Genomic DNA, 17,826 nt, shown 5'->3' on the forward strand with positions numbered 1-17,826 from the left:
AAAAACTTTGAGGTTCGCCGATGACATTGTAATTCTGTTAGAGACAGCAAAGGACTTCGAAGAGCAGTTGAACGGAATGGACAGTGTCTTGAAAGGGAGGTATAAGATGAACATCAACAAAAGCAAAACAAGGATAAAGGAATGTAGTTGAATGAAGCTGGGTGATGCTGAAGGAATTAGAGTAGGAAATGAGACACTTAAAGTGGTAAATGAGTTTTGCTATTTGGGGGGCAAAGTAACTGATAATGGTCGAAGTAGAGAGGATATGGAATGTAGAATGGCAATGGCAAGGAAAGCGTTTCTGAACAAGAGAAATTTGTTAACATCGAGTATTGATTTAAGTGTCAGGAAGTCATTTCTGAAAGTATGTGTATGGAGTGTAGCCATGTGTGTAAGTGAAACGTAGACGACAAATAGTTTAGACAAGAATAGAATAGAGCTTTCGAAATGTGGTGCTACAGAAGAATGCTGAAGATTTGATGGGTAGATCACATAACTAACCAGGAGGTATTGAATATAACTGGGGAGGAGTTCGTGGCACAACTTGACTAGAAGAAGGGATCGGTTAGTAGGACATGTTCTGAGGCATCAAGGGATCATCAATTTAGTATTGGAGGGCTGTGTGGAGGGTAAAAATCGCAGAGGGAGACCAAGAGATGAATACACTAACCAGATTCAGAAGGATGTAGGTTGCAGTAGGTATTGGGAGATGAAGAAGCTTGCACAGCATAGAGTAACACGGAGAGCTTCATCAAAGGAGTCTCAGGGCTGAAGACGACAAAAACAACTTTTGTTTACAGCTCGTACAAAACAGATACGTGTTTCAAAGTTTTACTGTCCTTCAAAGTAGTCACCAGCATTGTGTATGACCCGTTGGCGGCGATGTGGAAGTCGTAGGATACTCTTAGGAGTGCCAGTTGTTTTGTCAGTTCGAGTGGCGCTGTCTATTGCCCGACGAATTTGTAGCATATCACCAGCGAATTCCATGAAGTGTTTCCTTCAGTTTAGAAATCGAGTTGAAATTACGAGGGCTTAAGTCAAAGGAGTGTAACTATTAAAGTTCCAACCCCCGTACAATAATTGATGATATTATAGATAAAATTTAAAAAAAGTCCACGTAAGCGCGAATGGAGTTGTTCAGCTAGGTTGTTTATATGGATACATTATCCATTCTGGTAATCGAGCATGTTATCGATTTTCAAACTGATATGATATAGCTCACAGGAATTCCAAAACTATCTAGAATGTACCAACTTTGAGTTTAAATTTTATGTGTAATTTCGCACTTGCTATTGTAATTTGGGTAGATCATATAACTAATGAGGAGGTATTGAATATAATTGGGGAAAACAGGAGCTTGTGGCACAACTTCACTACAAGAAGGGTTCGGTTTGTAGGACATGTTCTGAGACATCGAGGGATCACCAGTTTAGTACTGGAGAGCAGCGTGGAGGGTAAAAATCGTAGAGGGAGCCCAAGAGATGAATACGCTAAGCAGATTCAGAAGGATGTAGGCTGCAGTAGGTACTGGGAGATGAAGAAGCTTGCACATGGTAGAGTAGTACAGAGAGCTGGTTCTGTTTTGAACAGAATTTGTAAATATTTTGAATTCTACATATCTAAGCACTGAATAACATGTTAAAGCTCTTAGTAACAAAGAGTGAGTCTAAAACGATTTTACAACTTACGAATAATGTAGCAATTTATTGAGTTAACTTACTGAATCGATAGATGTGTCATTTTATTGAAAACAACCTCAAGTTTGACTTATGTTATGAGTTAGCAACCCATTCCACCACCAGGAGCACCAGCCTAGTTCTCAGTTAAAGTGGCAGCTTTCCTTGGTGCGGAGCGTGCTCGTTGTTTGTTTTGGTTTCATGAAATGAACTCAGCAACAATTTTTCGGCGGAAACTTGGCACCGAATACGCTAACGAATCTCCTAGCAGGCCTGTAATCTACCCTTGGCACTTTGTTGAGACGGGTTGTACACCACGACATGATAAATCACCAGGTTGCCCGCCGGCCTTTGTGGTCGAGCGGTTCTAGGCGCTTCAGTCTGGAACCGCGCGACCGCTGCGGTCGCAGGTTCGAATCCTGCCTCGGGCATGGATGTGTGTGATGTCCTTAGGTTACTAAAGTTTAAGTACTTCTAAGTTCTAGCGGGCTGATGACCTCAGATATTTTGTCCCATAGTGCTCACAGCCATTTGACCAGGTCGCCCACCTGTTGATGATTATGTTGAACAGGATAGGGAGAGATTTTCCAGCAGTCCACAAGTACTGCGTAGACGTTTATTCTTGAAACCATACAGAATCACAACGACACAGCACATTAGCGATGCAGATAAGATTTCTTGTGGGGAATTCTGTGGTCAGCTAGAGGATAAAAAGACATTTTTAAACATAATAACCTTCAGCGATGAAGATTTAATATCCCTGGCCTCGTGGATACCCAAAATTGCTGAATATGGGGCAGCATAAATCCACATGCAATCCTGGAAAACCTTTATGACAGGCAGCACTTTCCACTGGCCAGCGTGTCAGCGCCCTCTTGATGCCATTTCGCGGCGCTGGGTTGGTCGGTCTAAAGTCGATGCCTTAGGAATGCGCAGAAATAACTCATACATAAACTGTAACAAATGATATGTAGCAAAAATTTGTATTATATCTAATTTTTATGAATCTTGAAGCTTCATAGACATAAACTACAAACTATTTGTGCTCTGAACTAATTATAATTGTAAAATAATTTATTATAATAGGTCTGAAGATGAGCAGCCGTTCATACTGAAATAAAGGAAAGCGATTTGGAGACTCAATTTGGACACTGTTTTATAAGAAACGATTGCGGCAACTGTATGAAGATAAGTGCGTATGGTTTTAATTGACTGGGAATGGACGAGTGCTGAGTCTTCAGTACTTAGGTATGTATGTAGCTTTTCATTTCGGAATTTTCAGTTTCCCAATCCTTAAACCACCCAGTAGTGAAACCACTGTATAGAAAAAGGAGAAAAGGATAACGTTCACCACTTTAGACCTACATCTATGCCACCTGTATTTGCTGAAGTTATTGAAAAGGCTATATATACTAGGTTAATTGATCATTTCAGTTCACATAATTTGCTGTCAAATGTACAGTTTGGTTTTAGAAGTGGTTTAATTACTGAAAATGCTAATTATCTTTTTTTCTTTAAGGCTCTGTACGAACTAAATAAAAATTTGAGAACGATAGGCGTTCTCTTTGGCTTAACTAAGGTTTTTGACTCTGTAGATCGCAAAATATTACTGCAGAAGCTGGATCCTTACGGAATAAGAAGAGCAGCTCACAAATGGTTCACTTCTCATTTTAAGAACAGATAGTAGAAGGTCTTTCCCCGTAGTGTTGAGGATGGCTACGAGGCGCAGTCCCAGTGGGGCACAATTAAGTGGAGGGTGTCCCAGGGCTCGGAGCTGGGGCCGCTGCTGTTTTTGGTTCATGTAAACGATATGCCTAACAGTATAAGCAATAAAATAGCTACAGAATATTTCTGTTAGCTGATGACACCAGTCTGGTGGTGAACGATGCTGTATGCGATATAGACACAGTAACACATAATGCAGTGTAAGGCATAAGTTAATGGCTTGTAGAAAATGAAGTGATTCTAAATCACAGTAAGACTCAGTTTTTACAGTTTCTAACACACAATTCTACAAAATCTGACATTTTGATAACACAGAATGGCGTACACATTGATAGTAAGCTCACGTGGAGAGCTCGAGTTCAGGATCTTGTTCCATTACTAAATGCTGCTTTATTTACTATTAGAACAGTTTCTGAAATAAGTAGGAGTTCAACACGAAAAGTAATATACTTTGCGTAGTTTCATTCGCTTATGAAGTATGGTGTTATTTTCTGGGGTAACTATTCTGATTTGGAAAGGCTATTTTTGTCTCAGAAAGTGGGTGTTTCAGCAATACGAGGTTCAAGTCCGCGAAATTCTTGTCGATCCCCGTTCAGCAGTCTGTGGATTCTACATCTGGGAATTCTAACATGAGACACCTAAATTAGTAAATGAGTTTTGCTATTTGGGAAGCAAAATAACTGATGTTGGTCGAAGTAGAGTGGATATAAAATGTAGACTGGCAATGGCAAGGAGAGCGTTTCTGAAGAAGAGAAATTTGTTAACATCGAGTGTAGATTTAAGTGTTAGGAAGTCGTGTCTGAAAGTATTTGTAGGGAGTGTAGCCATGTATGGAAGTGAAACATGGACAATAAATAGTTCGGAAAATAAGAGAATAGAAGCTTTCGAAATGTGGTGCTACACAAGACAAGAACGGCGTTTCCGAACGTAGCGTGACATTCAGAACTGACACTTTATTAACAATAATAGGATGACCAAATTCCTTCCATAATGCGTAATGTAAGAAAATTTTAAGAAACCCTGTGAGCACAGAAATAGAATTGAGAACAGTATATTCCTAGTGAAGGCTTCCTGGAGTAAGCGCTGGATGTCTTCATTAATGTGGAAAGTGGTACAGACTATAAGAGTGGTAGGCAAAGTGATGGAAGCAATAGTGATTCCGTAGGTGAAGATGAAACTGATTCGACTGTCATTGCCACTAGTAGTAAAACAGAAGCGGCTACTGAAAATGAGGATCGATAGGGTGGAGTTTTATAACTGTGTTTCATGTGTAGAAGCAATGAGATGGAAAGATCCATAACATTATGTAAGACGAAGGAAAGAGTTATTTGTAATGCGCAGTCCTGTCTGCAAATTTTCTGAAGTTCCGTGAACGTCTTCTTAATAGTGAAACTACTTCTTACTACCAAACTGCAAGTTTAACACGGGTATGTTTCTAAAATGGTCCCGCTTCGTTACTACCAAACTGCAAGTTTAACACGGGTATGTTTCTAAAATGGTCCCGCTTCGATTTTCTTACTATGCTCGTGCCGCCTGTAACACTTTAGCTTCTCCGGTACACTACAGTACCTCTTCCCTTCCCTTACATTTCCCCTCATGCGCTTACGAGTGTCCACCTCTATTTGCATGAAGTAGACGATGGCGTGTTTTTTGCTGTTGGAAGTAGTTTATCTTGCAGTGAAATTGAACTAGGTTGTTGCTCTGAGTTAGTATGGGCAGAAGTCATACTTGGCAACCGGAATAAAATAGTAACTGGATCCTTTTACTAACTTCCCAACTCAGACTATACAATTGCTGAAAGGTTCAAAGAAAACCTGAATTTAATTTCGAACACGTACCCGACTCATACATGTATAGTTGGGGGTGACTTTAATTTACCCTCGATATGTTGGTGAAAATACATTATTAAATCCGGTGGTATGCATAAAACATCATATGAAATTCTGCTAAACACATTTTCTGTGTATTATTTCGAGCAGTTAGTTCATGAGTCCATGTGAATAGTAAACGGTTATGAAAACACACTCGACCGCTAAACAGTCAAAATTTTGAAGAATATTGGTAGGTAGGTCATCACGGAGTAGACCCACTGTAGTCCTTGTAGAGATGCCCAGCAGCCATCTGCTGCGACTGTGCAGGTGCAGAATCACCATCGAAGTGTCATGCGGAGAATATAGCAAGTCCGTAAACCACCACTTGTGCACTCACACAGTTTTTGGCATTGTCCTTAGAACCAGCAATGCTGTTATCCAGTCCCTTGCTGAATTATTAACACACGTGCAAACACTAACAGTCCCTACGTCTCACATATTGTCCATGTACTATGACCAACAGAAACGTGTGCAGTGAAATGTAACTTACAAGTTACTTAATTTGATGAACTGGTGTCAATTACAACTTTATAACATAAGAATACAATAACAAAGGTACAAAATACACTCCTGGAAATGGAAAAAAGAACACATTGACACCGGTGTGTCAGACCCACCATACTTGCTCCGGACACTGCGAGAGGGCTGTACAAGCAACGATCACACGCACGGCACAGCGGACACACCAGGAACCACGGTGTTGGCCGTCGAATGGCGCTAGCTGCGCAGCATTTGTGCACCGCCGCCGTCAGTGTCAGCCAGTTTGCCGTGGGATACGGAGCTCCATTGCAGTCTTTAACACTGGTAGCATGCCGCGACAGCGTGGACGTGAACCGTATGTGCAGTTGACGGACTTTGAGCGAGGGCGTATAGTGGGCATGCGGGAGGCCGGGTGGACGTACCGCCGAATTGCTCAACACGTGGGGCGTGAGGTCTCCACAGTACATCGATGTTGTCGCCAGTGGTCGGCGGAAGGTGCACGTGCCCGTCGACCTGGGACCGGACCGCAATGACGCACGGATGCACGCCAAGACCGTAGGATCCTACGCAGTGCCGTAGGGGACCGCACCGCCACTTCCCAGCAAATTAGGGACACTGTTGCTCCTGGGGTATCGGCGAGGACCATTCGCAACCGTCTCCATGAAGCTGGGCTACGGTCCCGCACACCGTTAGGCCGTCTTCCGCTCACGCCCCAACATCGTGCAGCCCGCCTCCAGTGGTGTCGCGACAGGCGTGAATGGAGGGACGAATGGAGACGTGTCGTGTTCAGCGATGAGAGTCGCTTCTGCCTTGGTGCCAATGATGGTCGTATGCGTGTTTGGCGCCGTGCAGGTGAGCGCCACAATCAGGACTGCATACGACCGAGGCACACAGGGCCAACACCCGGCATCATGGTGTGGGGAGCGATCTCCTACACTGGCTGTACACCACTGGTGACCGTCGAGGAAACACTGAATAGTGCACGGTACATCCAAACCGTCATCGAACCCATCGTTCTACCATTCCTAGACCGGCAAGGGAACTTGCTGTTCCAACAGGACAATGCACGTCCGCATGTATCCCGTGCCACCCAACGTGCTCTAGAAGGTGTAAGTCAACTACCCTGGCCAGCAAGATCTCCGGATCTGTCCCCCATTGAGCATGTTTGGGACTGGATGAAGCGTCGTCTCACGCGGTCTGCACGTCCAGCACGAACGCTGGTCCAACTGAGACGCCAGGTGGAAATGGCATGGCAAGCCGTTCCACAGGACTACATCCAGCATCTCTACGATCGTCTCCATGGGAGAATAGCAGCCTGCATTGCTGCGAAAGGTGGATATACACTGTACTAGTGCCGACATTGTGCATGCTCTGTTGCCTGTGTCTATGTGCCTGTGGTTCTGTCAGTGTGATCATGTGATGTATCTGACCCCAGGAATGTGTCAATAAAGTTTCCCCTTCCTGGGACAATGAATTCACGGTGTTCTTATTTCAATTTCCAGGGGTGTACATAATTAAAGAACATAATAGTACAGATAACATTTGTAGTAAAACAGGCTTTACAAAACAATAGAAATAAACATGCACATCAGTGTTACAAGAATTATGACGTAAGTACATACATGAAGACCAGAATAACTTTTAAAACATCAGCTTCACGTATGAGCAACAAAACAGAACAGATAAATAATGTCTAAACATCTGTACAATGTAAATAACATAGTATTAGAAAAATTCTACAATGTAACTCATATCAGCTAAACACATAAAGACAGGAAAAACGCAAATATACAAGGATACAGAAACATATAGCAGAATAACACAAGAGGAAAGGACAGGGTTTGTTTTCAGCGTAAAATTTGGTGCTGCAGTCCAACATAAAACTTCATTCCATAGATCTTTCGTTTTATTTCAACATTTGTTTCCACCAAAAAAATCCTTTCCAAGCATGCTTTCTGTATATATATGTCCACATATTTCTTACCTCATTATTTATTTTCCATTATCTTACCTCATCATTTATTTCCAAAAAATCCTACCTAAACCTGTTGTCCCTACACCCTACTTTTTTGGCCAAACCATTTTCTTATAACTTCTCAATGCATTTCTTCCAATTCATCACAACTTGTTCTCTTATATAGTCTAACCCCTCTTAAGCTAACTTAAATCTACTGAGCCCAGATATATATATATACCAAGGGATGAGGCAATGCAGCAGCACATAACAAATTAACACAAACATCAATGACAGCAAACAAGAAAAATAAATCCATAGTAAAACTGGCTTAATAGCGTAATACAAAGTCAAATTCAGTAACATTATGCCTGGCAAACAGCAGCAGCAAATGCAATAACTTATATCTAAACATGACAAAGCTCAAGCAGAAAAAATAGTACAGTAAAAATGCCCATGTTTAATACCTATGTCACATCTTAACACTAGAGTGATGCATCACTGTAACTTGCTCTAGCAGACAAGTTACCAAGTCACTGACAAAAATTATGTATGCAATTCCTCTGAAGTGGAAATGTCTTTTTGTGCTCCCTCATTTTTTTGGAGTACATAAATCATAAAGTTATTTTTTACTGGATCTGTAGGCATAAAATATTTATATTAGTACATCTATAAAATTTTATTTTAACAAATGCTGCAGTGCAGCTAGGAACTAGATATTAAACAAAATAGGCAAAGCAAGGCATGAAACGTCATTCACTAGGCATATGGCATTTCATAATGCAGTAAACAATCTTTCAACAAGCAAGACAATAGACGTGAAATCTTTCTCATCATTTCATTTCAGTAAATATCATAAATTAAGAAATCTACAGTGTAATCATGTTTTCAAGTTTGAGGGTGTTGTATTTACGATGCTTTCTACAAAGGAATGTCAATAGCGAGAATAATGACCTCCTTCTTTTTTTTTTTACCTCTGCCTCTGACAAGGCACACACTAATGGCTTTTTGTCCACCCCGGTAGCTGAGTGGTCAGCATGACAGACTGTCAATCCTAAGGGCCCGGGTTCGATTCCCGGCTGGGTCGGAAATTTTTTCCGCTCAGGGATTGGGTGTTGTGTTGTCCTAATCATCATCATTTCATCCCCATCGACGCGCAGGTCGCCGAAGTGGCATCAAATCGAAAGACCTGCACCAGGCGAACGGTCTACCCGACGGGAGGCCCTAGCCACACGACATTTCCATTTAATGGCTTTTTCTCCAGCCATCTGGCACAGCTGGCCACTCAAGACGCATCACGTCAAGGTCACTTGGCTTTCTTATCGAAATATTTACGACACCAGTTTGCACTATTGTGACAGTCTCATATAAATATTTCACGGTTCGAGAATTTGCATTGCAAATCTGTAGAAACAAAATCCTATGAATATAATAGTGTCCAAAAATATTCGTCGGCATTGTGATACATTCATGCATTTAGACACATTTCATACCACTTAAAGTACGATTCTTGGTTTCCAACATACTTTTCACGAGTCAGAGTCCATAACCACTACTCATTATTCCTTACTTTATTACACATATACATATTCGTCAACACTTCTTCAATATTTCATCATAATAAATACGTAGCATAATCAAATTCCTCATATAGCATCAGCTTATTGATCATAAACATACCGCAGCAGCGTAATACACATCGTCATCATAACATCATAAAACCTCAGCCAAATCTCAAAAAAGGCGTAGCTTTCTGCAATAATGTCAAAACGGAAAAAAAATTCTCTGCTCATTTCAATAGTGTCATCTACCTCAAACGTACTTTAAAAATCATGCTCCCTTACCAAATACATCATTCAAAGCTCTCATAGTATCACAATGGTTCCAAAAAAATATGAACAGTTCACAAAGTACAGACAAAATACAATTTCATAAGTGTGAAGTTACCCAACTGTGTAATTGCGTAAACATGTGTCACTGATGTAGTAAGAAAAATGTTTGTCTCTCAGTTAAATGATCAGATAGCTGTGTAATTTGTGTGTTAGAGAAATATGGTACCGATGTGTAAAGTTGTATAAGCAAATACCATATTAGCTAGGGCTCCTTGTGCTTGCCAAACACATGGTACACAAAGTAAACGTGTACCCCTTTGAGGATTAATGTAATTATACCCTCAGGTGTTACAGATTGCAGCAGTGGAATGAAATGTATCATGGAAAACTTTCTTTGTAATTCAGAAATCTTTAAAAATAAATGTTTTAAGTACAAAATTAATCACTGAAATGTGTGTCCTGTAGCGCTAAATGTGCGTCTTGCTGTAAGATAATTCTGTTGAAGTGTCGTAGTTATCGTCCTCTGTAAGCAAAGTTCTGCTGAAGTCAATGTACTCACCTCATCATAAACAAAAGTGAGACGCTTTGCGTATAGATATCGTAGTTATTATGCTTATTGCCGTGATGAAGAAAGTACTATAATGTAATGTATTGTTGTGCTACAGAAAAGGCTGTCTCCTTGTAGCTATACCACAAAAGTTACAACCAAAACATGTTTTACTTTCCAGAATAATTCAGAAAAACTGTGCAGAAATAAAACAGAAACACCGCAAAACCAACATTGTAAATTGTCGCTTACTAGTAGCGTCGTGATAAATTCGTGTAGCTCTCACATAAACTAACCACTGTGTCATCTGGTATCTCACAGAAAGTACTTTAAATCCAGAATGTATTTTTAAGTAAACCAAAATGTAGCATTAAAATCTCATTAGCAGTACCAGTATATGTTCTAAGTATGTAAGCCTTATAGTCGTTACTTAATTGTACAACTAACAAGCAGGAATGTACACACACAACAACACTGTTACGTCTGTTCACTATAACAATGCATTCGTAATTTCTCTTTAAATGTTGCCTATGTTCTAGGCTGGATAGTTAACTTCAGAACATTGTTGCATGTTAACAGTTTATCAGTGTGACAAATTGTACTAGTAGCGTGAAGTGAAAAGTTTTATGGCAAAGACTAAGTTAAAAAACAGATTATCTTTCAATAAACGGTTTTACATGTGAAATGTGGTGCAATCCTTTACTCTTCACAGTACTCAGAGTTTCAACTTGAACGTAATTATCATGCAGTATACGTCGGTAAAGAATACTGGCATTTTTCTCAAGGGTAGCTATGTTATTTTTCTCCCAGCCAGCCAGCGCACGTGGCTGCCTGCGGTGCGAGTCATTGTCTGTCTCTTTGCTGGCGCACGTCGTTATTGGGATTAGGAGGCCTAACTTCTACAAATTCACCATGTGGAGAGTGCCCTGCTCTGTTTGAATCTCGCCAGTTCTGATGCAAATCAAGTCTGTCGTTATGATCATATCGTCTGTCGTCTTGTCGGTAGATTCCATAGTTTCTTTCTTGTCGGTCACGTGATGGAGAATTTCTCCCTGAATAGTAACTGCACGCTGGACCGTTGCATCTAAAGTTATTCTTTCTCCCTTGATAATAATTATTTTGGTTCCCATTTTGTCTGTTCCTATGATTGTCTCTGTGATAGTCACTACCGCGGAGAGGTGATCTTTCCCTGTAATTATTACTACTCTGCCAATGGTTGTCATACAGGTGGTATCTGTTTTGGTCACGATTTGTGTTGTGAGAATAGCCTTGTCATGTCCAGTTATTATTTCTTTCATCGCGGAATTGCGACGGATGTGACCTTTAATTGTTGTGCTCCTGTTTTCGCGTTCCGCGATTGTCAGTGTCAATTTCCAGTTCTTGTAACAGTCTCTGAAAAGCTTCAATGTCGTCTTTGCCACGTCCTGCTAAAATAATATGTCGTAAATGTTCAGGCAATTTGATTCAGCAAATGCAGATGAGTTTTGAGGGGCTGTATGGGTTTGAAAGATACTGATACTTATGCAACATGTCTTCAAAATATTTCATTAGACTGGAAAATTCAGATTGTTCGAAACGTTTCATCATTATGGTGCTATGTTTTACTCGGTCTTGTGTAGCTTGAGACCAATATGCTGAGAGGAAGGCATGGTAAAATTCTCCTTCACTGTGACAATCGTGAATGACTGATCGCATTCTTGCAGCTGGTTCATTCTCTAAGTAGCCACACATAAATTCTAATCTGTGCTCTAATGACCAGTTGGGAGGAAAACAATGAGAGAATTGATGGAGCCATGCTTGTGGATGAATGTCGTTGCCAGAATTCTTAAATGTTTTGAATTTACGTGTAGTAATGAACAGCTTATAGTCAAAATCATCATGTCGGCGAGTCGCATGTCGGTCATTGTTACGTCGTTTCGGCGGTTCCATCTCAAAATTCAGTGTACCTTGCCAATTTCTTTCATAATTTCCGAAGTCCCCTGAGTTATAATTTTGTGGCTGTTCTGTATTTCTATGTCCCTCTTCCCGTATTGGAGCGCGAGTGTCCTCTGAAATACGTAATTCTTGTATCACCTGTGTCAGCTGATCTTGTACTTCCCGGATTTCTCTTTGGTGTTGCGTATTAATTTGATTCGGATTTTGTTTGAATTTCCTAATTTGTTTGCACTCTTCTGTGTCATTAAAGACTACCGGTTTTGTGTCATTCAGATTATCATCTACCTTCGTATATAAATTATTTAGCTGATCCGAAAGTTCAACTACTTTCTCTGATAATGAACTAATTTCCTCCATGTGTCTTTCTACTGTGTCCTTTAAGTTTTCCTGAGTTTTTGCGAGTTGCGTAACCGAATCGGTAGATGCAACTGAGTCAATTTTAGCTTGCAAGGTCTCATGATTTTCATGAACAATAGTTTGCAGTTCTTTTATGGCTGCTTCGTGATTCTGTAATGCATTTTCATGACGCGAAAAAATAGGTTGGAAATGCTCACAAATTTGTGTTTTTACGTCATTACAGACTTTTTGACATTTCGATTCTATTTCATGTAACTCAGTAGCTAAATCTTCACGTGTTTGTTCAAGGGTGGTGTGAAGATTTTGTTCCACTGCGTCTAACTGTTGCTGTGTTTGTCTCTGGTGTTGTTCCATTGTGTCTAACTTTTGAAGATTTTGTTCCATTGTGTCTAACTTTTGAAGATTTCGTTTCATTGTGTCTAACTTTTGAAGCTTTTGCTGTGTTTGTCCCATTTGTTGTATTAATTGTAATAACAATGCACTGGTGTCTGAAACAGGTTCCTCAGTGCTTTTCGGCAGTGAATTTGCACCGGCAACATTCACATTTTGACAAGCAGCAAATGTGTCTTGACTTATTTGAGAAAACGGCGACGACCCAAAACCTGAATCTACAGTATTTGCGAGATTGTGTCCTGTCCATTCGGATTCCTGAGGCAAGCTTTTGCCGACCGATCGATCGATAATGCTTCCCTGTTCACTAATTGTTTCACTGCCTACACTATTATTTGCAGCCCGCTCCATTTCCCTATGCACAATTACCAACTTACTACTTTGAACATTAGTTATTTCATTACACGGTGGCGCTAACACACTGCTTTCGTCTTCACTGTCATTTCTCAGTTTACTTTGGAGCCTAGTATTACGTTTTTCACACGCCATTATTGTCACAATATTTTACACGATAACACAGAAAAACACAATTTGAAGAGCAAACATAAGAGAAGACATTAACGTAGCACTGAAAATAATATCTCGTTAATTGCAAGCGCAGCTGCGAAATACTTGGTGCAAATCTACATGCATGCCACAACTGTTTGACTGTACAAGAATGAAAAACTACACTACAAAGGAAATTCTCTCTACAATTACGTGCTAGCAATAAACAAAACCTACACTAATTACACAAACTACAAGAAAAAAAAATCAGAAGATTCCAGTGAGGTATCCTCGGCTAAGGGTCGACATATGAAACGTTCCCTTTTGAAAAATTATACATGACTGTGCTTAAACTGACACACAATATTTTTTTTAGCGCAATGCAGTCTGACTTTCAATAATCCCTACTAAAGAATGGCCCTGACTAACACTGACCTATACCTTTCACAAATCACTTACCTCACAAAAATCTTCGTTACTCGAACTACTGCAATACAGCGAGCGCCACTACTGCCAGCTAAATAAAGGATTCAAACGACGGAAGGCACTAACTACTGATAGGCATAGATAGCAAATGAAAGATTTTAATAGAGAACAAACAATGTATTTACCTTAATAGTCATAATTCTTATAGCAGTTCATGACATCCAGTCTTACAAATTTCAAAACTCCGCCAACTCTCTCCCCACATCCACCACTGCTGGCGGCTCACCTCCAACTGCGCAACGCTACGCGCTGTAAACATCCAGCTACCCACACTACAATGGCAGATATTCCAACAACAATGCAAACCAGCCACAGACTGCACACAGCACATACAGAGCGCTACGTGGCGTTACCAATATAAAAACTTAAACAGCCTACTTACAATACTATGTACTGTACGTGGCAAGACAGCAGAGCGGTGAAAAAAAGAGTACCATATGGTCAAGGGCACTGGAACAATGCCCTATTGTCACATCTGTTTCTCATTATATCGATAATGTGCAAACTCATATGATCATTTAGACAGGGGTGCAACTGTTTCTAATTCCCCCATGTAATTTATGAATAGCCGATAGTAAAATATTGTATTATGTACATACTCCGCGTTGAAACGTGTTACCAGAATATGTATACTCATTACACTGTCGCTTGTATTTCTATTTAACAACGCCAAAATTTAGGTCACGGGACGATATACTTGCAATAGATCTGATGGCTTGTTTCTGTTGCTCATACAGACACCACGTTTATGGATGCAAAGATAATAAATTTCACATTCCTTCTGAGTAACATAATTGATCTGCATTTTCATTGGTAGTGATTTGAATTTGTTACTCCATTGTCCTTTGAACCTAAGACAAACGGTACGATTTATTTCCACTTGATATAACCGTACGCTATGCACGAATTAAAAGAAAAGTTTTGAGCTAAAATGTATAACACACGTCAATTACGAAATTTTCTTGAGCAGCTGACTAAATTTCCTATTGTGCTTAATGATGAAATAATCCCAAGCATAGAGAGACATCACGTATGGATGATATCCATATTTCCCCGTGAGGAGACAGACACGTTGAAAATAATGTCATACTATGTTGTCTTTACGAGAGAAACGACACAAAGTCAAACACGGTATTAAGAGTAAAATACAGCTTTGTCCCAAATTATCTACCAGTACGTCAAAGGAAAACTGGACATTTTAGACGATAACAAAATACATGAGTCCACGCAAAGCAAAAATGGATAAAATAAGTAATAACATGAAAAACGTGAGTAATCGCATTCGGATGCACTACATATGAAAAATAAAATGAGAAACGTGGTACAAGCACAAATGAAAAGGATTAACAAAGAATATAATGGTATCATCTGTTATAGAGCTGAGCTCAAAAGTGAAGTGGGAAAGCTGATACACTTGTAAAAACGTTATGAAATGTATCCGGTGCACAGAAGAGTATCGTCAATATCACTTTGAAGTTAATTATTATACTGAAACACACAATGTCACTCCAGAAGCCGTGAAATGAAATAAACAAATAAAATAAACCTCAATATGACGAAAACTGATCCTATTGTCCACATAAACGCTACCTCTGAAAGCCGTAAGATATCAGATCAAAAAAAAAGGTTACGACCAGCGATGACATTAACTTTGTAACGGCCGCCCGATGTCCCAGTATTCCAGCGAAAAGCCCTGATTGCATGCAATATACGTTTCTTCTGATAGTTATTTCAACTTTGTAGCTTTGTTCTACTTCCGATTTGATTTAGATTTGTTTTTGAGGTATATATGAACTAATAGTGGTCGGCTTGTCGCTGACCTGTCTACGCGAAATGATAGATTAAACTTAACCCTCCTTTCACCCGTTCGTCTAGTGTGGTGCTGTTTATTGACGTGGCAGCTATATGAATTTCATTCTGCTTCATGTAATTCTTGTGCAGTTCTTAGACTGAAGAAATCGGGAAAGGATACACAGCCACTTCTTTTGCAGTACAAGCACAGCAACTTATGAAAGGTAATATTAAATAAAATATACAGTTAACTGTAATCAGCAAGCTTTACTAATCTTTATGATATAGGTTTCCGAGGTTTACAGCTCCATCATCTGGTCATACATTTAAATTGACAAATCATTGACAATTTGTATACTCGATTTATTATATATCCTGAGGGACTTTTCTGAAAACATCTGCTTCGTTAACTGGATACTTAGTTTTTTTTTCTTTTTTGGGCAGGAGATCCGAAAACATCTTTCTCAAAGGAAGAATGATATGTGGGGCTATATGATGTTGTCCAGTGGCTGTTGGTCTCTGTACATTTTAGTACGTGAACTTTTAATTGAAATAAGTTAATGTAATATCTTTATAGCTTCGCAACCCATAAATAGGAGAATAATTCATCAGTAAGGGAAAGGGATGTCACAAAGAGGAATTCAAGTCGAATTGTACACATTACGCCCTGTTTTAGTCTACATAACTGGAAGAGATTCACTGTGCTGCTCGTATAACGTAACTCATACTGCTGTAGCTGTGAGACACGAAGAGATGCCAGACCGGGATTGAATCCACGACGTGGACTGACGATAGTTGTGTGGTTTATAGGCGTTATTCCACGCTCATTTACTGCAATACTAGATTGGTCCATAATCTGCGTCTCATAAAATATTACACGCAAACGTTTAAAATACTGCACTACGTAGAACTGTTCCCACGGACGCAATCAATTAGCGCTCACGAATTTCCTCCCTTACGTTAAGTCCTATGAACATATCTCCAACGAATCTACATTGTCATGAAGTTCTTTGATTACTTGTTTTAGAGTGCAATGATTGGGACAACAAACTAAAGGGAAGGGTTTGCTCCCGCGGCGCACATTGTAACGTTAAAATAAGGCAAAACATCGAATTATGGCCAGAGAACAGCCTGATGTGTTTCACGAGGACACGGAACAGTAACTCAGTGCGCATCGTGTCTGCCTGTTTCATAAACATAACAGAGCTGTCAGTCTGTGAGTGCCATATATCTTTCTTATGCGGCAGCGCTCTTGTCATCGCAGCAGTACACACTGAGTAGAAAATTCCAAATCATTCCGCGCTGTCCTAGTTACATGAAAAGCCATAGCGAGGTTAATGCGTCTGCCAACCGGATTACTGAATAGTCGTTTAAAACAGACTCTCTTGTTCGAGCCGCCTCTATTTCCCTCGGCAGTTATCTTTATTTATGTTCTTCGTACAAATTGCGCACTATGAAGGGCTCTTTCCAGATTTAATGTACATAGACATCATTTGCCGTGCTGCTCGAACCATAGGCGTTTCAAACCTGCGGAGAGGGAGAGACAGAAAGGAAAAGACAGCGTATTCCAAGAGCGCTTCTGTATTAGCTTCGGAAGACTCTTTTTGCAACTGCGTAGCTGTGGTTCCTCTTTTGATGAAAACTGTTGGTATAAAGGTTGTTGGTAGCTGACTATAGTAAAATACAACTTAAACTACTTGCTACGGCTGATGTTACAATGATAAACTCGCCTCACTAAATCGATTTTAAGAGCATTTGAAGCTAATTTCTTAGTTATTGTAATACTATTATGTAATTTATTTTTGGACTATTTTTGGACATTCCTTACGATGTAAACTGTTTTTCTACTGTACTGGGAAATTATTGAAACTCGGGGTTAGCACATACGACTAGGATTCCCAAAAACCTATCGGCTGCGTGTAAAGTAATCATCAAAAGAGGTAGATTTTACAGTGCTTGATTTGCGTAAATTAATTTACGGGAGTAATACAAAAGTAGAATACAGGGTAGAATACTGCTTCAATGTCACGCTGAAAGGTAACTCAAGCAGACTAACAAATAGGTTAGCTGCGAATTTACGTAGTTTTAGCGATCCGTTTCGATATCTGAAGCTAGAATTCGTAATTCATGATGCAACTGTACTAACACTAGCTAAAAGTTGGTTTAGTATACGTCAAAAATAATTATGGCATTGGACAAGACAGAACGAGAAATTACAATAAAGGTATCGCTATCAGTGATTTCGTCAAAAATTCATCACATTAATGTGATATGTTAATACCTGTCAGATGGTAAA

This window comes from Schistocerca americana, chromosome 2 (assembly GCF_021461395.2).
Source record: "Schistocerca americana isolate TAMUIC-IGC-003095 chromosome 2, iqSchAmer2.1, whole genome shotgun sequence".
Classification (NCBI taxonomy): Eukaryota; Metazoa; Arthropoda; class Insecta; order Orthoptera; family Acrididae; genus Schistocerca; species Schistocerca americana.